This window comes from Meles meles, chromosome 6 (assembly GCF_922984935.1).
Source record: "Meles meles chromosome 6, mMelMel3.1 paternal haplotype, whole genome shotgun sequence".
Classification (NCBI taxonomy): domain Eukaryota; kingdom Metazoa; phylum Chordata; class Mammalia; order Carnivora; family Mustelidae; genus Meles; species Meles meles.
Genome location: NC_060071.1, coordinates 25,142,929 through 25,167,534, shown reverse-complemented (window position 1 = coordinate 25,167,534; position 24,606 = coordinate 25,142,929). Strand labels below are relative to the sequence as shown.

The 24,606-nt window shown below is 37.5% G+C and overlaps 1 protein-coding gene across 11 annotated transcripts in view; it reads left to right on the top strand.

Moving 5' to 3' along the window:
* The first annotated feature begins 6,916 nt into the window (after positions 1-6,916).
* The window catches only part of UBE3A (ubiquitin protein ligase E3A), a 102,814-nt gene continuing 85,124 nt past the window's right edge, over positions 6,917-24,606 (top strand). For 9 of the 11 annotated variants that reach the window (XM_046007462.1, XM_046007456.1, XM_046007455.1 and 6 more), the window contains exon 1: positions 6,917-7,571. The gene's annotated coding sequence lies outside the window, so the exon portion shown is untranslated. Of the gene's footprint in view, positions 7,572-8,184; positions 8,236-11,556; positions 11,669-24,606 lie in introns of those variants that run through there. The other 2 variants (XM_046007452.1, XM_046007453.1) reach the window with 2 other exon arrangements.

The following is a 24,606-nucleotide window of genomic DNA, read 5'->3' as shown; positions in this document are numbered from 1 at the left end:
TAACTAGTCTCCAAATTAATGCTTGTCCCCAATCACAGGGCACTTTCATACTGGGGTATTACTTTCCAATGGGTCACTTCTAGTGGCTCCCTTCCCCTTCTATTTATCTTCTGATATCTGTCCAAGCATTCTCACTCTGCTTTACCTCTCCACTGGTGTCTTCTACCCCTGTAGAGATCCAGAAGTGGATAGTCTGACATCTCAGTCTGATTTCATGGGTGTTCAGAGTGTTCTGTAGATATTTAGTTCACTTTAGGGGACCAGTTGAAACAGGGTCTCCTACTTTTCCACCATCTTCTACTCAATTTACATCAATAAACTGGCATTCTGATTTTAAAATTCCATGTCTTCAGCTTCGACAACGTTAATTTGGTTGGTGGACTACTCTAATAGGCTTCTAAACCTGCAACCATGAGGGCCATCTGAATGTGGCAAATTCATCAAATTTGGCTCATTTGTCCTTTCGTTTATTTGTGCATTTATTCATGCAGCAGATGCTATTGGCAACCTGGGTCTTATCAATGTAGTACATGCCAGTTCTAGTTCCAATTGCCAGCATTTGCTTTTTTTTTTTTTTTTTTTTTTTTTCCTTTGGGCACTCCCTGACCAGCTGGAACTGCCTACCGCAGCAAGCCAGCAGTGTGAGTAGTCACTGGGATGGTCAGTGCACAATAACACCTACCTCTCTCTACTGATAGGATAACTGAAGTGAATATTCTTATACTTTCTCCCGGAGTTCATCAGCAGAAGTAAGCACTAGTTGCCCACAGTGGATACTTGAGTGATACTGCACACTTTATTGGTTGTCTTCCTTCCCTAACTCACTCCCTTCCTTCCCTATCAAAGTTTTGGGGATTACCTCCCAAAGAAAATACCTGTGCCCAATTTTCTCAAATTTGCTTCTGAGGAATACCAAATTAAGACAATTTCGTCTACTCACCCATTCATTCATTAACATTTACTGAGCATTCATCATGTTCCAGGCATGCAGTCAAATCCTTAGCAATGCATGGTCTCTTTAATCATTATTCATATGATCCTCTTTACAAATGAAGAAACTGATGCTTAAAGAAGGTGAGCAGCTGGTCCAACATCACAAAATAAGACTGAATGCTGGAATGGAATGGTGGCAGATCAGATTGGCTGAGGTTCTCAGAACCTGGGCTTTTAATTGAACAGGATGGAAAAGGAGGTTTCTGGTGGGGTAACAAGTTGAGACTATTTTTCTGGCACACAGTTATCTCCCAGTTTTGAAAGCTCATATTACACTACTTGGCTTTTATGAAAGACACACATTAGCACCTATCTATTTTTACTGACTGAAAGAAATCTGAAGATTTTGCTTTTACAAAAAAAGGTGAAAAGTGAAAAATCGTGTTCAGTATTTGTTTTGCAGCTAGCCATAATAGAAGCATCACATACCCAGAGCAGTGACAGTGTCACCACCCAGCTTCTTCTTTAGGAACTACACTCAGCATCTCAGCATCAAAGCTACCATTGCTTTGAACTCTATGAGTATGTGTTTTATCTCCATTCATTGTATGTGTCCATTAGCCAGATGTGTCCTAGGATATCAGAAAAACCTAAGAGAGGTTATTTTTTTTTGGATCTGGGAATGTTAAAAAAGATTTCCATGTAAATTAATGGTATTTGCTTTTTTGCTTTATGTCATTTCAATTTATAAAAGATTTCATAGGAACATTTTATTTTTGAAAAGCAGGGGAAACCTATAATACTGTTAGGGATGGCTGATTTAAAAAGCACTTCAATGAAACATATTTGAAATTCAAATAAAAATATATCTTTATTTTCTGGGAAAGCAGCAACAAGACAGACAGACAGACAGACACACACACACACACATACACACACCCCTGGATTAAATCCTACCTCTACTCAGCTGTAAGACATAGACAAGTTACTTTTTCTAGGCTTAATTTCCTAGTTGGTAAAATGCACAATACCCAAAATTGTAAGAATTAATGAGATTTATTCTGACAATGGGTGCATGAATGTCATCTGTGGGGAAATAATCTGTCATTCCAGAAAGTCTGTGTTAGGTACTAAAATAAAGATGCAATTGGTATTAATACTTAACCAAATTAAAAACAAAACATTTTATGTCATGAATAATATCTACATTCTTTTTTTAAAAAGATTTTATTTATTTATTTGACAGAGAGAGATCACAAGCAGATAGAGAGGCAGGCAGAGAGAGAGAGAGAGAGGGAAGCAGGCTCCCCGCTGAGCAGAGAGCCCGATGCGGGACTCGATCCCAGGACCCCAAGATCATGACCCGAGCCGAAGGCAGCGCTTAACCCACTGAGCCACCCAGGTCCCCTAATATCTACATTCTTATCTTTAAAAACCTTCCCTTTTCTGTATCATTATGATGATTTACTGTCACAAAGCAAAAGTAAAAACAAACCAAAAAGGCAAGCATTATCTAAAATTGTTTGAAGTAATTTCAAAGAGACCAACAGTAAATTTTACCAATTTGATAATTTTGTATTGTTACTGTCAAGCAAGAATAAAAAAATGAAATATTATCAGTTGAAAACTATACTCATGATTCTTCCCTAGCCAGATGTTTTCATCAAGATATTCTGAAGAAAAAAATGTATTAATTTTCCATTTATTTTTATTTCAATTTTTTATTTTAATTAATTTTTAATTATTTTTAAAGATTTTATTTATTTATGTCAGAGACAGAGAGCATAAGAAGGGGGAGCAGCAGACACAGCAGGCAGAGGAAGAAGCAGGCTCCCAGCCCAGCGAGGAGCCCTGTGTGGGACTCGATTCCAGGACCCTGAGATCATGACCTGGGCCAAAGGCAGATGCTTAACTGAACCATCCAGGCATTTCTGCACCATTTTTAAAAATTGATTTTATTTAACCAATGCACTTCCTTAGATTTAAAGAAGTATTTTGTTAGAATTCCTGTTAGAATAAATATTAAAAATAGTATTAGACATATAAGTGCAATGTGAATGATTTCAAAGAATAAAAGATGCACCTGTCAGAGGCAAAATTTCTAAGGATGGCTTCATTGATTTCATTCAAACTGTTTTATTCAGAACAGTTCAGATTAGCAGCAGCAGCTGCTGGTAGTCAATGAAACTCTTTTCCTCCTACTCTCCTGCTGGGCTTACCATAGGCAAAAAGAGACCAAAATGACCAAAGTCAAAGCATGATAGCACTTACAGGTTTTTTGCTTGAATGATTTTTTTTTTAAATTCCAGTAAAATTAACAGTGTTATATATTAGTTTCAGTTGTACAATATAGTGATTCAACAATTCCATAGGTCACACTGTGCTCATCATACATTCCCTCCTTACTACCCAATCATCTATTTCACCCAACTTCCCCCCCCAATCTACCATCTGGTAACCATCAGTTTGTTTTCTGTAGTTGAGTCTGTTTCTTGGTTTGCCTCCTTTCTCCCAATTGTTTTGTTTTTAAATTCCACATATGCATGAAATCATATGGCATTTGTCTTTCTCTGACTTATTTTGCTTAGCATTATACTTTCTAGCTCCATCCATGTCATTGCAAGTGGCATGATTTCATTTTTTTATGACTGAATAATATTCCTATAGATGCATAATCACCTCTTCTTTATCTATTCATTTATCCATGGACATTTCTGCTGCTTCCATAATTTGGCTATTGTAAGCCAAATAGGGTGCATGTATTCCTTTGAATTAGTGCTTCTTTGATTTCTTCACTTGGATATTAGGATACAAAGTCAAGGTGTCTAGAATAACCACACAGATTATAGTAGTTAGTCATCTCACACCAAAGCTCAAGCTTGTACACAGGCTCCAACTCATGAAGTCTTCAGGAACCACCTTGTTGTACCTCCAAATAGCTTACAACCCTTCCTACATTCTGATCATCAGAAAGGGAAAAAGGAAAAGAGGCATCCCATTTATTTTAGAGTATCATCTGGAGGTTGCTTACATCATTTTTGTTCACGTCCCACTTGCCAGAACCTTACTGATATGGCCATACTTACTTTATCATGGATGAAGAGGAGAATGTGTATTAGGGTCAACTAGCAGTCAATCTCTACTACAGATATCCACTCCAAAGATAACAGGCATCTCTAATTCAACATTTGCAAAACCCAATTACTGCTTGTTATTCCAAAACTTGCAGTTCTCCAAAATAATTCCCATCTCACTTAATGGTGGAAAATGGAACAAATGAGTTCAATATTAAACATGCTGAGTTTTAAGGTGCTGTAGAATATCCAGTACAAATTTCCAAAAATAGTTTGAAGATATGTCTGGTTCTGAGCAAGAGCAGTGTTCAAGATTCAGACTTGATCCCTGACTGTAATAAGCGATAAAAGAAGAATATATGTATGTATAAATATATACATATATATGTATATATACTGGGACAGACTGTATAATACAGTAGGTAAAAAGAACTGAGGATTGAGAGGAAGAACATTCTGCAAAGAAGACTTGAAGAAGACGGCCCAAGACATAGGGAGAGAGGCTAGAGAATGCAGGATGATGGAACCAGGGGAGCAATTTCCAGGAGGCAGTAGTTACCAATGTGGAAACCTGCAAAAAGGTCAGGTACAATGCAAATTGAGAAGCAACTTTTAGATTTGGCCTTTATGCTATTACAGACAGCTATATAGTAAAATGGGGACAAATGTTGAATTTCAGTAGTTGAAGAGGGACTTAGAAAGAAATGACAATCCAAGTACAGATAGCTCTTCTAAATAGAATGGACAGAGTTAGCTAGCAAGAATTTATGAACAAGAGTGGGAACGACCACAGGACTGAGTCTTGAGGTCTCACTCCTCACCTGCCAGTATCCCTACACCCGTCTCCCCCAAAAAAAGCTGTAGGAAGAAGGATGGCTCATACTGTAAGACAGGAGATCAGGGTGAATACAAATTTACATAGCTCTGTAGGAATTAATGGTGGAGATGTAGAGGAGTTCATGAAGCGTGTAATGCTAAACAATGGTATTGATAATACTAATATTACTATTACTAAGCCCTAACATTTACTGAGCACTTATCTTATGCCAGTCAATGTGCTAGTAATTTTTATGAGCAAACATCACAAAATTTGAAAATGTGTAAGACAAAGAGCATAGTGTGGTCTTGAATCAGGTGTGACACTAATGTCAGACAGAATACCTATTAATGAACTAAAAATGCCTATGCGTAATTTCTCCATATTCAAAGGAGGAATTGCAATCCTTCTTTAGTAAACATCTGGATAGTCATTCTGACATTTAAGAGCAGATTTATTGGGGCACCTGGGTGGCTCAGTAGGGTAAGACTCTGCCTTCAGCCCAGGTCATGCTCTCAGGGTCCTGGGATGGAGCCCCACATCAAGCCTCACATCAAACCCCACATCTGGCTCTCTGCTCAGCAGGGGGCCTGCTTCCCTCTTTCTCTCTGCCTGCCTCTCTGCTTACTTGTGATCTCTTGTCTGTCAAATAAATAAAATCTTTAAAAAAAAAGCAGACTTATTTCTCTTCAGTTTTTTTTTGGGGGGGTACTTGGGAAGTTGTTCCATTTTGATGCACCAGGTTAAATAAAATTTCATTTATTCAGGCAATTTCTACTTAAGGAGAATAGTTAAAAGCACAGGCTAGATACTGAAGTAGCTATTGCTTTGATCATTTTACTACAAATCTTTGAAGATTTTCATTCTCATTTGCCTATTTTGATAATATGCAAAGAAAATCCTTAAAAGATTACGATTTTAAGTAGCCTCTTCTATAAAACGTAACTACAAATTATTTCCAAATGAGGATCTATAATGGGGGAAAATGAAAAAAAGAAAGAGGAAGTAAGTTAAAATCAGACATGATTTAATACTGGCATTTATCATTAATTGTCCTGGGATAATTTAAATTCTGCTAGCTTATTTTTATAGTTTTAAGTTTTTTACAGTTGCTTCTAACTGGGAAGCAGTATACATAAATATATCCCTGACTTATAATGTTCCAAGAATGGCAGCTAAATACACCACTATGTAAGACTGTTGATTTAAAAAAAAAATTCTTTGAATACTAGATGAAAGGGATCTCATATAGTATTTTAGGGCTTAGCAAAGTTCCAGGCCCTTAAGACTATGAATTGTTAGTGATTTCACTATATTTGCCAGTTAAGTGTCGCAGAGCCATAAAAAAAAAAAAAAAATCAAACCCTTTTAAATAAAATGATGACCTTGATACTGAACATGAAGATGCATGGTTTTTAAATGGGTTCAGTTGTCATATGGATCAAAATTAGCATCCATTCAACTGATGGTAACCAGAATGCCACAATCTCTTTAACAACAACCTACCGAATGTCAAAACTGCGAGACGGACTTTCATCTCCTAATAAACTAATGACATCGTGTTGGAGAGAGGCCTGAGCACATGACCTTGGTCCCCTGAAAGATGGCTCACACTTTCGGGGTACCTCTGCAGTATTTACAAAGGCAGCTCTGGGCGGAAAAGCGTTGGGGTCAGAGGCCTGGTATCGGGAGGCTGCAGCCTCGCAGCGGAGCAGGGAACTATCAAAGCCACCCCCGCCCCCGGCGGATTTTCAGAGCTGATTCGTCCCCATAAAATCGGGCGCGTTTAAGTCCCAGCACATTCGTCGACTTGGTTATACTAGGCAGCTCTCCAACACTCCCGGAGGCTCCAGGGGGCTTCCGGTGTGTACCCTCTTATTTAGGAGGGGGGGCCACAGACAGCGGTAGCTCAAGAGAAACACTGAACCTCTTCCCGATCCCAAGATGGCGACCAACCCTGGTTGGACTCCAGGGAGCCGCGAGCCACTTCCCCTTCCCAACAGCCCCTGCGCTGCCGAGGACGGCAAGCAGGAAGGGGGAGGAGCCGGCAAGAGAGGGCGGGGATAACGCTTCGCCCTCCCGCGCGCACCCCGGCCCCGCCCCACGTCCCTGCGTCCGGCCCAGAGTTCTCGCCAGACCGGGCGGCGCGCACTGCCTGCTGGGATACTCGGCCCGCCCAGCCAGTCCTCCCAGCTATCGCTGCGGCCGCGAGATCCGCGTTTTCCCCAAGATGGTGGTGCTCGGTTCGGGGTGACTGCAGGAGACGACAGAGCTTGAATCCCCTTCGCCAGAACCTCGACACACCACCTTCCTCCCGCTCGCGCAGCCCGCTGCCACTTAGCTATCTACCGGCCTGGGCGCTCGCCTTCCGCTGCCGCCTCCGACTTGCGCTTCACCTGAGAACCCAGCGATTACGGCCGCGGGCAGCTGCGCCTCCTTCGGCTCCTCCTTGGGGTCGCTCTCGGAGCAGCTAGCAGCGTAGCCCCGGCTCAGAGGGCCCCGCAGCTCCCCAGTGGGGAGAGGCAGCGGCGGCTGGCGACGAGCGCGGGGTTTTCTGCGGCCCCGGTGCCCCCTTTCCCGGCCTTAATCTCCGGAGAAGGAAGCGCGGGTCCCGCATGAGCCCCGGCGGCGGAGGCAGCGAAAGGGAACGAGGCGGTGGCGGGCGGAGGCGGCGAGCGAGGGCGACCGCGACCAGTGAGGCAGCCGCTGCTGCGAGGGCCACAGCCCAGGCGCGGGGGCGACAACAGGTCAGTGTGGCGGAGGACCGGGCCTGGGCCGGGGAGGCTGGGCGGCATTTCCTTCGTTCTCTGTCGCCCAAACCACCCTTGGGGGCTGGCTCTGGCGAAGGTAGGGACGCTCCCAAACCGCGCCATCGCGAGTGTTTGGGGGCGCGTGGTTTGGAGGGGTAGCTGCCAGAAGTAGGCCTCTGGAAGCAGCGGCTGCTGCTACCGTAACTGTCAGTCCTGGCTGAGGGCCGGAGGGAGGGTTTTGTGCCTAAGGGACGCCAGCGGGCCCGGGGCGGGGCGTGTAGGGCGTCGAGAGTTGGCCCTCCTTGGAGCGAAGCTCACGGAGCAGGCCTGGGCCCCAGGCAGGGTAGGGCTGCCCTTTTCCTTCCAAGGGTACTCTTTTTTCGAGGTTTGGGCCCTGTTGGTGAAAAATGCTTAGACTTGTGCTTTGGGGGTGGACTGGTGGGGAGGGAGGGCGGATGAAGTGGGAAATCAAGCCCAAGGGTTATATGTTCACAGATTATCGATTATCGGGATTTTTCACATTAAATGTGAGGTATCGGGTTTGCCAGAGATTCTGTTAAATGCAAACCTGCAAAGTTGGCTTTTTTTTTTTTTTATTTTCCCTTTTCAGTTGAGAAAATGAAAAGGACTCTTTCTTCGTCATGGCGTGGAGGTTTTGTTGGTAAAGTCAGAATTGAATGTGGCAATTTTAGTCCATAAAATTGTTAGAAATAATTTTAACATAGACACTGAGCTTAGAATTCTTCAAAGATAATTTAGTCTCTGAATTTTTAAAAACGGCCAATTGGCATACTAAAATAGAAACGTTACTAAATCTGGGATTATATTTATTAAGTGCTAGGGTACTTTGGAAAATGTAAACGAATAGCAGTATGGGATATACAATCCAGATTTATCCTCCATAAATCAGGAGGGGGGATAGATATGACCCATAATTTTGGAGAATTCCACTGCATTTAATATTGAAAGAAGCAGGAAATTATTCCAGAATATTCTTCGGGGAAGGGTAGGGGCCTTGAAATGGAAATGACCTAAAGTTTGGAAGTATAACTGTTAAAAAGTCACCTGTCACAGTCACAGTAGATACACAATAAATCTTGAGTGAATTAGAGAAGAGGGATGAGAAGTGTTTACTTCATAACCTCTGACTAATGAGTATTCTTACTTAGAGTACTGTGTAAACCAGGTACAAAAGTTTAGAATTTAGGAAGATAATAAAATTGTTGTCGTGGTTGTATAGTTGAAATAATTCTAGAATTAGATCTTATAAATCTGAGTTACCACATTTGTAATAAAATGAATACAGTGTTAGTGACGGTCTGATAAGTCCAAAGAATGACCCAGAAACCTTTTAAAGAAACTAATAATAATGACAACAAAAGAAATAGATTCAAGAAATAATGGCCCTCTATACAGAATTAGAACTGGAAACTAAGAAAGTCTTATATCAATATTTATTAACTAGCGTTAGTATGCTAAGTATTATGTACACTATTGTCTGGACATTTCCTAGTTCCTGAGGAGTTTAACTTTACAAGGAGATACAATAACGGTGTTCGGATTTCTCTTTAGAGGTTTTGTAAGCTGTTTTTATTTTACCTCTCTTAAACTGTACGTTTTTTTCTTGGCTTAAAAAATACCTTCTTAAGTATATTTGTTAGAAGTGTGAGGCAGACACATTCTCATTCCACTTGATAAGTTCATTTAATAAGATTTATTGGGTACTTACAGTGTCTTGAGTATTTAACATTTAATCATTTGTATTTCTTAAACTTCAGATCATTTTATAAATGATCCTTTTGCTGTCCCCGCCAAAAAAAATCCACCCTCCCATCAGAAATAATTTGCTGTTTCAAATAAGCAGTCAGTGGGGTAATCCAAAACCATGGATCATATGTAAATTTTTCATCCCAAGCACTTGAAATATTTATAAATGTTTATTTTCTTAAATGATTACTGGTTATGTTCTTGTCATGTTGCACATTTTTGTTTAGACCCAAGCTTGTATTGGTCAAAATGTAGAGACATTTCGTTAAATGCACATAGAGCTGCTAAAAAGTTAGTTTTTTGATTTTTATGAGTGAAGACAAATTTTCTCTTTGCAGGATAATTCAGGATAACAGAGTTTTGGCCAATTTTTGACTCACACTGTAGATGTAAAGATAAATTCAAAAGCCTTACAGTATGTACAGTTCACTGTACTTTTAATTCTGGGCTTACCTTAGTTGTCTGATCTTGGCAAGTTGCTTAGTCTTGGTGAGCTGCAGTTTTATCATCTGTAAAAAGGGAATGGTGAAACTAACTAGAGTTGTTTTGAGGATTAGAGTTTATAAAATGTCAATCACATAGGCCATTAATAAGTTTAATCCTTTGAAGTCTTCCTCCCCTGTTATTTTTGTTGTTGTTCTCAAAGCATCTTACATAGGGTGGACTCTAGCATGTTATCCTTTACATTGTTTCATTCTCACTAGCTGGAACTCACTCTTTAAGGGCAGGGCCTCCTAGTGTTTACCAGAAAGTATGTTGCCAGTATATGGATGAATTAGTTATCAGTAGTCAACTAACATTTATTGGGTACCTACTGTGACTGTGAGCTGGGTTATATGTAGGAGCTACAAAGTCAGGAATCATATCTATCTTTTGGAAGCTTACAGTCTAGGGGATTTTTCCACGTAGCACCATTTTTTGTGAAATCCTGTCACATAATGGAGCCTCATTCTTCTGAGCTCTTCTAGTCTTAGAGCAGTTCTATGGACTCAACACTTCCAGCCGCAGCTGCTATTCTAAAGAATACTGTTTTTACCCCTTTATACAACTGTTTGGCATATGTGAAATAGTTTTTTTTTTTTCTCTTAAGATTTTATTTATTTATTTGACAGACAGAGATCACAAGTACACAGAGAGGCGGGCAGAGAGAGAGGAGGAAGCAGGCTCCCCGCTGAGCAGAGAGCCCCACGTGGGGCTCAATCCCAGGACCCTGGGATCATGACCTGAGGCGAAGGCAGAGGCTTTAACCCACTGAGCCACCCAGGCGCCCCTTGTGAGATAGTTTATATCTCTGTCTTGGTCCTACCGTGATCCAAAACCTGGCACATTGTGTGTGTGTGTGTGTGTCTGTTTGTAAATGGCTATGTGTTAAAAAGAAAGAAAGAAATTTACTTTGTCGTTTGACTGTAAGTACTTTGGTATTTTTCTTTGGTGATTATCATTCTTCTGGTTCTAGGTTTATAGAAGTTTCAAACCTCAGCAGGACTATTCTTGAGGCCAGTCACTCCATTTATTTTATACATGAAGAAATTGAAGTGCAGAGTTTTAAAATGATTTTCTTAAAGTCACCCGGTGATAGAGCTAGAACCGCAGTCTGAGTCTCTGGACTAGAGTTCAGGACTCTTTGCATTCAATGGTGCATGTTCTGTCCTACCTGTTGAGAGGAGCAATTTGTTTCTATTTGAATCTTTTCTACATTATTATTAGAAGGCAGACTTCACAAGATGCCATCATTGGGCCTTTTCTGAGCATAACAGTGCAGGAAGTGGGGCTTTTTCTTCTAATAAAGGAAGTCAAGTAAAATTACAGTAAGTAGTAATGGTGTTAATCTACAAACATATCCTGTGCCCAGAACAGATGTTTAAAATACTTAAAGATGCTATATACTTTCTTAAATGAAATAACTAATTACTAAATAGATGATAAATTTCTTTGCCAACTTTAATTTCCATTTACCCTCAAAATGTTACCTATAGTGTGCTTTGATCTAAGTTATCATTAATAAGTAACACCATTATGGATAATGAGTCAAAATGAACTTTGTAAGTTTAAAGCCAATCTGAGAATGAAATAAAGCTAATACCTTTTTTTTGGAATATTGCTGTTTGCAAATGAGATTTGGTTGACAGTTGTTTCTGTTTGATGTTAAGCTTCGTGACTGTGAACTCCTTAAAATTATATATAAATTTTAAGTTTCAGAGTCTCAACAGGTTCAGTGAACAAAAGCCACCAAGAACCACTGATGTGGAGGAAGAAGCACTAACTTTGGTGTCAGAAGATGCATGGGTTCATCCTTCCAGTCTAGCTTCCTAGCTGGTCATGAGCAGGTCATTTACCTTTCAAAGCCTTTGTTCTGTTAACTTCTGTTAAATGAGGGTGATACTTGCTTTGTCTCTTTCAAAGGATTGTTTTTTCAGATGTGATGATTCTCAAAAAAGTAGAATAATACTGTATAAAGTGACCTTATATGTGACTTAGTGACTTGCCCAAGAAAACAGGTTAGTTAGTAATAAGCAGATGATTGGAACATTGGTGTATTTTCATGCTTTTCTCTATAAACATTTTTAACCTTTTCATGCTTTCAGAAATATTATTTTGGGAAATACTTAGTATGTGAGTTTATTTTAAATTTGTTAACTACCTTTGAAATAAATAATAAGATCTTAGTAATTACTGATGCACTATTCAGTATTACTAATCCGAAGTAAAAAAAATGCCTTCTGTAATTTGCTTTACTTTTTTTTTTTTTTTTTTTAAGATTTTATTTATTTGAGAGAGTGCGAGAGAGAAAGCAGTAGAGGGGGGAGGGTCAGAGGGAGACGCAGACTCCCCACTGAGGAGAGATCCTGGCACAGGACTCCATTGCAGGACTTCAGGATCATGACCTGAGCTGAAGGCAGACATTGAACCAGCTGAGCCACCTAGATGCCCTAATTTGCTTTACTTTTGACCTCTCCTATTAATTTGATAAATGGCAGGTGAATCATAAGGTTGACCTGAAAGTAAAAGAGGTTTTAGAGACATAGATTCTTATTGGATAAGATTATTCCAAAAGTACCATCCTAGGAAGTCTTCTGGAATCTATAAGATAGTACATGTGGATCATAGAAAAGAATCCTATGTAAGACTTTATTAAAGTCAACATCTCTGCCACAAATAAAAAGCATGGAAATTGCATTTGAGCCCTGAACACTTAACTATACAAGTAGGATAAAATATTCCTTAAATGAAACTCTTAGCTGGCCAGTATAGAGCTTAATGTGGTGACTCCTAACAGTTAAGTTATAGAAGTTGACCTTTTGTACCCTTCGGGGTTAGTTGAGGTTAGTCAAGCACAGATCCTTTTATATTACAGAAATAAAACATGAAAAAATTATTTGACCGTTCTCTTTGTGGTGTGCAGGCTTCTAATTCTTTGTTCTTAATATGATGACATCTTTCTCTTTGTATCAAAAGGGATACCTTATCCATTTCAAGCTTCTAATATAATAGATTTCTATTCTTGGATGTGAGAGGTAGTCTTAGAATTGCTTTTGTGGCTGTTACCACTATCCTAACCTGTTTACTTTCATATTCTTTGTGATGCAGAACAAATTCTGAATTTTCTGTCTAAATTATATACTCAGACAATACAGAAAATAATGTAAGAAGCATGTTTCTAGAATTCAGTATAGACAAATGCCACATTTTGTCACTTCCTTACAGTCTTTAGCTCCATCTTTAAAACTGGTGTTATTTTCTTCTGAGATGATAATTTCTAGCACTGCAGCTACCACTGTGGGAATTTCTTCATACTATCAACAAATACTTCCTGTCTCTTATCAGATGTAAAGCATAATCGTCTTGGGAAGGGAAAAGATGAAATGCCAGCAATGTTTTCTGTATAAAGCTTATGGGTCATAGGGAGAAATACAGGTATTTCCAGCTTATTAATTACTTTAGTATTTTTTTCTTAATAATTCTATTTATTGTGCTTCTGTGTGTGTGTATGTGCCAATATTGATAACCTCATAGTGTGCCATAAATAAGAATGTTAAGTATTTACCTTTGTTAAATATAAAGTTTTTGTTTGGGGGAAAAATATCTGTCTTTTGAGCACCTATTGTATGGGACACATATACTGATCGATAAATCCCATTTCACACAAAAAGTAATTGGGTAAAATTTTTCTTTTCTAGTTTTCTGAAGTGGGCTGACAATGCATCATATTGCATGTTAGTGATTAAAAACTGTGCTGTTTAAGATATTCTAAATTTAGAGCTTCTGTGGAATGAGAAGTTTCTCTAATTACTTCAGCTGTTTCATTCATACTCAATTTCTTACACATTTTGCTATGTCTGTGACATATTGCTATATATGGAATGATTATGTCCTCTCAAAATTTATACGATTGAATTGTAACACCCATTGTAATGGTATTAGTAAGTGGGGCCTTCCTGAGGTGATTAGATCATGAGAGTAGAGTCCTCATGAATGAAATTAGTGCCTTATTAAAGATTGCAGAGATCCCTTGACTCCTCTGCCACATGAGGACTTAGCCAGAAGACAGCTATCTGTGAACTAGAAGGCTGGTTCTTCCTGGACACTGAATCTGCCAGCACCTTGATACTGGGCTTCCTAGACTCCCAAGAATTTGCAAAATAAGTTTCTGTTTATAAGCCACCCAGTCTGTGGTATTTTCTTTTCGCAGCCAGAAATTGACTAGGACACATTAAAATGTTTTAAGAATAGAGAGGGAAAATGGAAAATTAAACCGATAAAGTTTGGTAGCTAAGGTAGTGATACACTGTGCTTGACAGAATGGAAGTGCTTAAAAGTTGACTATATGTAGTGTTGAAATGAGAACACTTGAGAATGTATTAGAAAAACCGAGCTAACTTTAGTCTTTTAAACACATAAAACTAGATTTCTACATTTCATATGATTGTATATTTCATTAATTATTGCCCAGCGAACTTTATTTCAAATTATTTTCAAAATGAAAAAGTGAAGTTTTATGGTGTCATTGAACTCATTAGGGAGTCAGTTTATTCCCTCTAAAATTCTTTTGGGCTAAATGAAAGGCAAAGAGGGATGAACTTAAAAATAGTTGGATCTCAACTGGAAAATAGGTAAGTTACCTCAACTGAAATTAAATCCTTTCTTTCCTCCTGAATTGAAGATTCAGTGAAAACACTTGCTGTGTCTCTTTCTTTCTTTTTTTTTTTTCACATGCAGTTTTATGTATTTGTAAGTGCTTGATGAATGTAAATGCTTTCCAGTTCAGGACTACTTTAAGATATCTGCTGTGAGCTGATGAGTAAGAATCATCAGGAACAAAATCCTCTAGGCTTCAGAACTTTTAACTAATTTTAAGTAGATACAAGACTAGGGGTCAGCCTGGACAGTGGGCCAAAGACATCTGTACTACAGCCCCACTTTACTGCCTCTGTGTGTGCTGAATTTGACAAGGCTCTTCTAGGAGGGGTGTGTTCGTGTTCTCCGTATTTCTAGCTGACATCAGATTTTGAGAAATTGAGGCTGATCACTATGGCCTACAAGTTTCTCTTAAGTTATCAAGATTTAATTCCCCTAGGTGCTATTTTAGACAAGTAGCATATGTTTAAAACTGCCAACAATACAGTAGTATTTATTTTATATTCTTACTCTGATACCTATTCTTTAATAAAGTACGTGGTTTGGATTAGATGATCTCCAAGGTAATTTTCAGTTTAGGTATTATATATTTGTTTTTTTTCTTTTTGAATATATGTATGTATCTTAATTATAAGATAGTTAAAACATACCATAAATAATAGAGCAAATACACACCATCCAGAACTGTAAATTCTGCCACTTTTGATTCTTTGGGAAGTAAATGCTGTTAACCCTCTGGTAAGGCAGTAACTATCCTGAGGTTCTTGAGTATACATCATACTCTTGTTTATACTTTTAGTGTATGCCTGTACAAGTATCCATAAGTGACAAGTGTTTTGTGTTTTAAATTTTTACAAAATGGTACTGTATTGTACATAATCTTTCATCAGAGTCCTTTAAAAAAAAAACAGCATTTTTGGGGAAATATATATATATTTATTCAATTTGCTGTATGGTACTCCATTTATAAATTGTATATATTTCACTATTGATGGATATTTTTAGTTATTTCCTTTTTTGTTGTCATAAATAATGCTGAAATGATTGCTTTTACACATTTTTGGGTGTTGGTGTTTAAGGAGATTTCATGAAAATGAATTGCCTGGTAATAGGTTGTGAATAACTTTGACCTTAGTAAATATTTCTAAATTCTTTAAAATCATTATTCCAGGACGCCTGGGTGGCTCAGTCGGTTAACCAGCTGCCTTGGGCTCAGGTCATGATCCCAGGGCTGTGGGATGGAGTCCCACATATGGGGCTCCTTGCGTAGCGGGGAGCCTGCTTCTTTCTCTCCCTTTGCCTGCCACTCTACCTGCTTGTGCTCTCTCTCTCTGATGAACAAATAAGTTAGAAAAACAAACAAACAAAAAAAAACCTTTAAAATCATTATGCAGGTATATACTTGATATTTGCACTTTGCTTTCCAGTATCCTTGCCTTCACTTGGGATTGTCCTATTTTAAAATTTTTGCAAAGTTGAAATGGATGTGAAATGATCCCTTTTTTTTATATATCTCATTTTAATTTACATTAAATGTTGTAAATGGTGGGTAAATGGACATGAATTTTATTATTTCTGGCGTCTTTTAAGTGTTTTGTAAATTATTGTTTATAAAGAATGAGACATTAATATATAGTATTTATGTTGTGAAGGACCTAGACCATCATTGCATCCAACTTTTTTATTTTACAGTGCAGCCATGAAAGTTATCAGAATAAGAAAAAAATACTGCTGGTTGCCTATTATGGTATTCTCTTTTGGGATATAGAATCTCAAGTTTCAATGTTGAAATCATGATCTTTTCCTTTATGATTTGTATTTTTTGTTCAAGAAATTCTCTTTTATATTGTCTGCTAATAGGTTTATGTTATTTGGTGTTTTTTGTTTTTTGCATTTAGGTCCATGTTGGGAATCAGATTTTTTGTTTTTCATGATAAGCAAGTTGTCCCAACATTAAGTATTGAATTCTTCCCCCATTATTTTATTTTATTTTATTTTTTTGCATGTCATCTGTATCATCTGCTGTGTGCTTGGGTTTGGTTTTAATTTCTTTCTTTTTTCCCTTTCTTATTTTTTAACTTTTTGTCTGTATTTTTTTTTTTTTTTTTACACCAGTACTGCATTGTTTTATTTCAAATAGTTAAGTTTTGAAATCTGGGGCTACAGGCCTCCCCTTTATTAATTTTCAGAACTGTCTTGTTCTTAGACTTTATTCTTTCATAATAATTTAAAACCCGTTTATCACATTCCTTTGGGGATATTATTTGGAATTGCATTGAATATATAAATTGAGAATTATCTTGTTATTTATTTGAATCTTCAGTATTTTGCAGTTTTCTTCATAAGTGCCTTTTACGCATGTGTTATTGAATTTATTAGATATTTGATTAATTTTTGCATTGTAAATAACATCTTTTTTATTCCATTTGATTATTGCTGGTATTGATTTTGTATCCATCAATTTGGGTGAACTCCATCATTTCTAATAGTTTGTAATTCTTTTGAATTATTGTGAACAAACAACAATTCTGTCTTTTCAAGTGATCTTTTAAAAATAGGATTTAAAAATAGGATTCTGGGGCACCTGGGTGGCTCAGTGTTAGTTAAGCCTCTGCCTTCAGCTCAGGTCATGATCTCAGGGTGTTGGGATTGAGGCCCACATCAGGCTCTCTGCTCAGCAGGGAGCCTGCTTCCCCCTCTCTGCCTGCCTCTCTGCCTACTTGTAATCTCTCTCTTTCAAATAAATAAATAAAGGGTTTAAAAAAATAAAAATAGAATTCTGACCTTGTAACTTTGTATTTAAAATTCTTCTCTGGCTTTCCACTGTTTTTAGAGTAAAATTCAGAAGCCTTTATTAGTTTACAAAGTCCGACATGGTCTAGATTCTGTACTTCCTCAGCCTTACCTTTCTGCATACTCCTCACTAAACAGAACCATCTAACAGTACTGGCCTTTTCAGTTTTTTGTGCTGTCTAATCTTTCTGTGCCAGACCCTTTGCCAGTGTGTTTAAGTTTGCTTGGAGCACAGTTAGACAGCAAATTTTACCCATCCTTTAGGTCTCAGGGAATATTGCTAAATACTCTGAAATATTACTTAGGGAAGCATCCCTGAGAATCTCTTTGTACTCATTGATTTTAGTGCTTCTTTGTATTATGGTGTTAATGAATCTTGCTTTTCCTGAGTAAGTAATTTCAACTGCAATTAAATAATTTCTTCACTTCCTGAGTGAAGTATGTGTAAAAGGCATTTTACGAATCTTTTCTTATGAAAAGTAAATAGTTGTCTCTCTTACTTTATTAAAGATTTTTTTAAAAGTAATCTGTGCACCCAACAATTGGGACTCACACAATCTCAAAATCAAGAGTCTCATGTTCCACCTTACTGAGCCAGCCAGGCACCCTCTCTCTTTTTTAATGTGCAATTTCAAGCATTTGTGAGTGCTCGGTGAATGAATGAATGTTCATGTAATGATTGATTCAAAAATACTATTCCACTTGGTAACTGCTCAAAAGAATATCATTAGGCTATTTTGAAGTATTTTACTAGATATTCGTAGAAAATTAAATGCCCTCAATTTTTATTATTTAAGTCCTTCAGATATGGCTGGTGTTCAGAACAACAGTTTTAACAAGAGGCAGTCTGGTTGACTTAAAATTATATGTGCTAAATTTTCTTAAAGGCATTTTGAAGTTAAATTAGAAGCCAGTCTTTTGTTATCCTTAAATCAAATTTTACGAGTTTATATACTACATTTAATACACAGATGAAATATAGTAAACCAGAAAATACGTGTTCATGATTATTTCAAGGAAAACCCACCTACCTTTAGTTATTTTAGTATCTTCTACTATACATCTTTTGTGTGTGTATAACACAGGCTGAAAGCTAGCATAATTCTAGGTTTAATTTTAGGTTAAACACTATATAAGGTAGAACTCAATTGAACTATAGTGCAAAAAGAACCCAGGGGAAAATTTCACAATAGTCAGTCCTTGGGACTACGTGGCACATTTGCTTCTGTTTTCAGATCATAGAGTTGTTGACCAGAATGAGTGGTTTATCATTAAAGCCAGGATATTGAAATAATTCTGGTAATTTAGAATTTCTAAGGGATTTCTGTAGATGATACTTGATCTGCACTTAGGTAAGGACTCTCAGTGCCACTAAGCCATGTAATAAAACACTTAAGTAAAGCTACCTTATTGGGAGAAAATAGCATTTTAATATTGGCCAGTCATTTAATAATGGCCAAACTACAGAATAATTCTGTAGTTATTCAGGTACATAAATAAGCATAATTTATTTAATTTCTGAACTGTTCACAGAACCCAGAGGGAGGGGCAGGCCAATTGTCATTTCAGAGAGTTCATTTCTTTTCAGCGATAATGATCCCAGAGTTATTTTCCTATATGTATCTGATTGTGTGTAACCTAGATTTGCAGCACAGTCTCAGTTTTAACTATTAGATTATTTCCATAAATCATAAAACCAAGAATTCTGATATTTTCATATTCATTTTCTTGTATTTCCTGGTTGGTCCCCCCGCTTAAATATTGGTATGTAGAATTATTTTTGAGTGAGGAAATAAACATATCGTTGTGTATTTTTGCTTTTTCTTAGCTAATTCTAAAACATAATAGTTGCTAAATGTAGGTGTAGAAAAACAGAAAATTGCCTGGCAAATACGAAATAAGTATATCTGTGTAACTACAGATACATGCAGCTTTTTCCTTTTTGGCGAAGTTTAAAAAAAAAACAAGCACATAGTTTTTATAGTTCCGACTTTATTCAGATATAATACACATACCATAAAATTCAGCCTTTTAAAGCATGCGATTCATTTTTAGTATATTTGTATTTGGTATATTTGGGTTTTCGTATTCACCGCCGCTAATTTTAGAACATTTTCATCGTCGCATAAAGAAACCCTGTACCTTGGGCCACCTGGGTGGCTCAGTCGGTTAAGTGGCTGCCTTCGGCTCCGGTCATGATCCCAGGGTCCTGGGATCCAGCCCCGCATTGGGCTTCCTGCTCAGGGAGGAGTCGCTGCCCCCTTTCCCACTCCCCTGCTCATGCTTGCTCTCTCTCATGCTATCTCAAATAAATAAATAAATTCTTAAAAAAAAAAAAAAAAAAGAAAAGAAACCCTGTACCTGTTAGTAGTCATTCTCTATTTTTCTGTCCTCCAGCCTCCGACAGCCACTAAACTGCTTGCTTTCTATATGGATTTGCCTATTCTAGACATTTCATATACATGGAATCATAAAATACGTGCCCTTTTGTGTATGGCTTCTTTTACATGGTATTGTATTTCAGGGTTTGCTTGTAGCATATAACAGCATTTTATTTTTTTATGGCTGAATAATACACTATTAATATGTGCACTGTTTATTCAGTCATCAGTTGATAACTATTTGGATTGTTTCCACTTTTTGATTTTGAATTATGTTGCTGTGAACATTCACATACAAGCTTTTGTATGAACATATATAGTCATCTCTCAGGTATATCTGGGTAAAACTGCTGGGTTATAAGTTATCTGTGTTTAACATTTTGAGGAGTTGCGGAATCCTTCAAAGTGGCTGCACCATTTTATAGTTGTCAGCAATGTGTGTGTTTTTGATAGCTCTACTTCTGTGCCAAAGTTGATTATCTCTTTATTTTAGTAATTTATATAGGTGTTAAGATATCTCTTTGTGGCTTTGATTTGCATTTGCTTAATGGTTAATGATGATTACATTTCATGTGCTGATTGGCCCTCTTGGAGAAGGTCTACTCAAATCCTTTGCTGTATTTTAATTGGGTCTTTTTTTTTCTTATTTGGTTTTATGTATTCTTTATACATTCTGGTTACAAGTCTTATCAGATAGATGATTTCCACATAGTTCTCCCATTCTGTAGGGTTGTCTTTTCACTTTCATGATTGTTTCCTTGAAGCAGCCAAGTTTTAATTTTTGGTAAAGTCCAATTTATGTATTTTTCTTTTGTTGCCTTTGGTGGTGGTGTTTAAGAAACCATTGCCTAATCTAAGGTCATGAAGGTTATGCCTGTTGTCTTCTATAATTTTGTAGTTTTAATTCTACGTTGAGGTCTGTCATCTGTTTTTGAGTTAATTTTTGCATATAGTGTAATTTAGTTGTAGATCTGGATTGCATTTGGCATGTTTTTAGATACGGCATACAAATAGCTACCTTTTATTTTTTTCCACTTGGGTAGCCAATTCTCTAGACCACTTGAGGGATCCTTTCCTGTTTTAAAATGCCACCTTTCAATTTTATTCAAATATTATTTATTTTAGAGAGAGGGAGTACATGTGTGCATGAGCAGGGGAGGGTCAGAGAGGTAGAGAGAATCTCAAGCAGACTCTAATGAATGCCCAGCCCAACTTGGGGCTCAATCCCATGACCCTGAGATCATGACCTAAACTGAAACCAAGAGTTGGACGCTTAACCAACTGAGCCACCCGGGTGCCCCCAAATGCCACCATTTTATATATTAAGTTTTCATAAACTAATACAGTTTTTGAAGTATAATCTATATCCTCTAAAGTATACCCCTTTTTAAGTGTACAGTTTGATGTGTTTGGATGCATATACTGTAACAACTACCACAGTTAAGATCTAGAACATTTGAATTACTCCGAAAAAATGTTCCTTTGTAGTCATTCCTCCCTTTTGGGTCTGGGCAACCAATGATCTGCTTATTAGTTTTGCCTCTTCTAGAATTGATATCTTAAGTTATATACTCTTACGATCGATATAAGTTATGTACTGTTCTTTTAGCTTTGTTCCTTTAGCATGTATTTGAGATTTCTTCCATTTTGTGTTTATTACTTTTTTTTTTAAATACCGTATGGCTATACCACAGTTTGCTTTTCATTTTTTTGGTGAACATTTAGATTTTTTCTGGGATTAGGCTGTTGTGAATAAAGGTACTCTTTGTATGTGTCTTTGAACATATTTTCATCTTAACAGGGTAAACACCTTAAGATGTAATTACTGGATCACGTGACAAGTTTATGTTTAAGTGTATAAGGCATTCTTTTCCAAATAGTTATACAATTTTGCCTTCCCACCAGCAATGTGTGGAAGTTCCAGGTCTTTCAAATCCTTGTCAGCATTTGATACTCTTAAAATTGTAGACATTTTGATGGGTGTGTGGTGGTATCCCATTGCAATTTCTTTTTCCTTAACTGTAGTAAAATACATATGAAACCCATCATTTTAACTTTTTTTAAGTGTACAGTTCAGTGGCATAAAGTACATTCATGTTGTACAGTCATTATTCTTACTCATCCCTGGAACTTTTTCATAGTCCCAAACTCAAATTCTGTACTCATTAAATAGTAACACTCTCCCGCCCCTGTTACCTTCCCCCTCCCTCCAGCCTCTAGTGACCACTGTTCTACTTTCTGTCTCTAAAAATTTGACTCTGCCATCTACTTATGTAAGTGTAATCATACAATATTTGTCCTTTGCTTCTGGTTTGCTTCACTTACACTGATAGCCTCGAGGTTCAATCATGTTAACAGCATATATCTGAATTTTCTTTTTTCCTTCCTTCCTTCATTAATTTACATGAGAAGAGAGCACTCACACCCACAGAAGAGCAGGGAGAAGGGCAGAGGAAGAGGAGAGAAGCAGACTCCAAAGCTGGGCTCGATCTCCATCTTACAACCCTGAGATCATGACCTGAGGGAAATCAAGAGTCTAATTAGTCATCAAGTGACTGAGCTGTCCAGGTGCCCCTCCTTTTTAAGGCTATTATGAATAGGCTGCTGTGAACATGGGGTGTACAAATAATCTCTTCAAGTCCTTCCTTTCAGTGCTTGCATGTTTAATTCTAGAGTATATACCTAGAAATGGTATTGCTGGGTCATTTGGTAATTTTGTTTAATTTTGGAGGGGTAAATCAACATAACCATGTTGTACCCATGGTACGCCTATACCGTGGCTGTACCCATTTTACATTCCTACCAGCAATCACAAGGATCCAGTTGCTCCACATCTTTGCTAACACTTGTTATTTTGTTATTTTTAAAAAATAATGTTCATACTAAAGGTGGTTACTATCATGGTTTTTACATTTCCCTGATGAAGCATGATATTGAGAAGTTTTCATGTGGTATTAGCCATGTGTGTATCTTTTTTTGAGTATCCATATATTTTGCTCATTCTTTTCAGGATACAAACTCTTTTTATTAGATGTATGTATTTCTTCTGTGTCATTACTGATTTTTTTGGTTAATTATTTTATTAATTACCAAGAGAGGAGTATTAAAATCTTCAACTGTAATTGTGAGCTTGCTATCTTTTCTTTCAGGTTTTGTCCATTTTTGCCTCATATATTTTAAAGCTGTAGATATTAGGTTCAGTCACATTTAGGTCTCTTAGATCTCTCTGGTGGATTGATTCTGTATTGTTGTAAGATATCTCTGTGGTTCTCTGGTAATGTTCCTGGTCCTAAAGTCTACTTTGTCTGGTATTAGTATAACCACTCCTCTATTATGCTTCATGTTGGGATATTACATCTTTTCAAACTTACCTGTCATTATGTATATAATGTCTTTTAGACAATGTATAGTTGCATCTTTTTGGTTGATTTTTATAATTTCTTGCTTTCTGAGTGTTCAGTCAATTTGCATTTGTTATAATTGACTATATGGTTGGGTTTCAGATTACCAAGTTACTATTCGTTTTCTGTTTGTTCCATCTATCTTCTTTCTCCCCTTTCCTGTTTTCTTTTGGATTGAGCATTTTTATAGAAGTTTGTTCTATAGATCTTTGCTATTAGCTTATACCTTATTCTTCCTCTGCCCCCAGTGGTTGTGCTAGTACTTAAAATGTCCCTTAGTTTATATCAGTCTACTTTCAGAAATAGAGCTCTAAGAGTATATTGTGAGAATTCTCATACAGTATAAATTTGTTTACACTCTATCATCCTTTTTCCTATTATAGTCTTATATTTTACTTATACATAAGGTATAAACTCCATAGTCTTGTTTGTAATTACTTCTTTTAAATGGCTAATTGTTTTGTAAAGACATTTAAAAACCAAGAAATTATCAAACCAAGTTATTAAACCAGATTCATCAACATTTTTTTTTTTAATATTTTTTTTATTTGATAGCGAGAAATCACAACTAGGCAGAGAGGCAGGCAGAGAGAGAGGAGGAAGCAGGCTCCCCGCGGAGCAGAGAGCCCTATGTGGGGCTGGATCCCAGAACCCTGGGATCATGACCTGAGCCGAAGGCAGAGGCTTTAACCCACTGAGCCACCCAGGCGCCCCTCATCAACATTTTTTATATTTATGCTCGTATTTACCATTTTCATTTTCCTTTGTGTAGATTTGTATAGATTTCTTTATGTAAACCCAGGTTTGAAGAATTTAGAAAAAAAAATTTTTTTTAAGATTTTACTCATTCCGGGGCGCCTGGGTGGCTCAGCGGGTTAAAGCCTCTGCCTTCAGCTCAGGTCATGATCCCAGGGTCCTGGGATCGAGCCCCGCGTCGGGCTCTCTGCTTGGCTGGGAGCCTGCTTCCTCCTCTCTCTCTCTCTGCCTGCCTCTCTGCCTACTTGTAATCTCTATCTGTCAAATAAATAAAAAAAATCTTTAAAAAAAAAAAAAAAAGATTTTACTCATTCCACAGAGACACAGTGAGAGAGGGAACACAAGCAGGGGCAGTGAGAGAGGGAGAAGCAGGCTTCCCTCAGAGCAGGGAGCCCAGTGTAGGGGGGCAGGGATGCAGGGGATGTGGGGGATGAGGGGCTCGATCCCAGAACCCTGGGATCGTGCTCTGAGCCGAAGGCAGATGCTTAATGACTGAGCCACTCAGGCGCCCCTAGAAATTTTTGAAGTGCAGATCTGTTGGCCAAAAAATTTTCAGGTTTTATTTGCATGAAAATGCCTCTATTTCTCTTTTATTGTTTTATTAGGAAAAATACTCAAATTCACACAGGTGTGAAATAAATGTAGAATGTAATTCCACAGTTAACATTTTGCTTTGTGTCATATCTATCCATCTATTAATTTGTTTTATTTTTTGATGCTTTTCAAAGTAACTTGCAGTTATTAGTATTCCTCATCCTTAACTTCAGCATGTATATTGTCAACTGAAACTTAGTAATT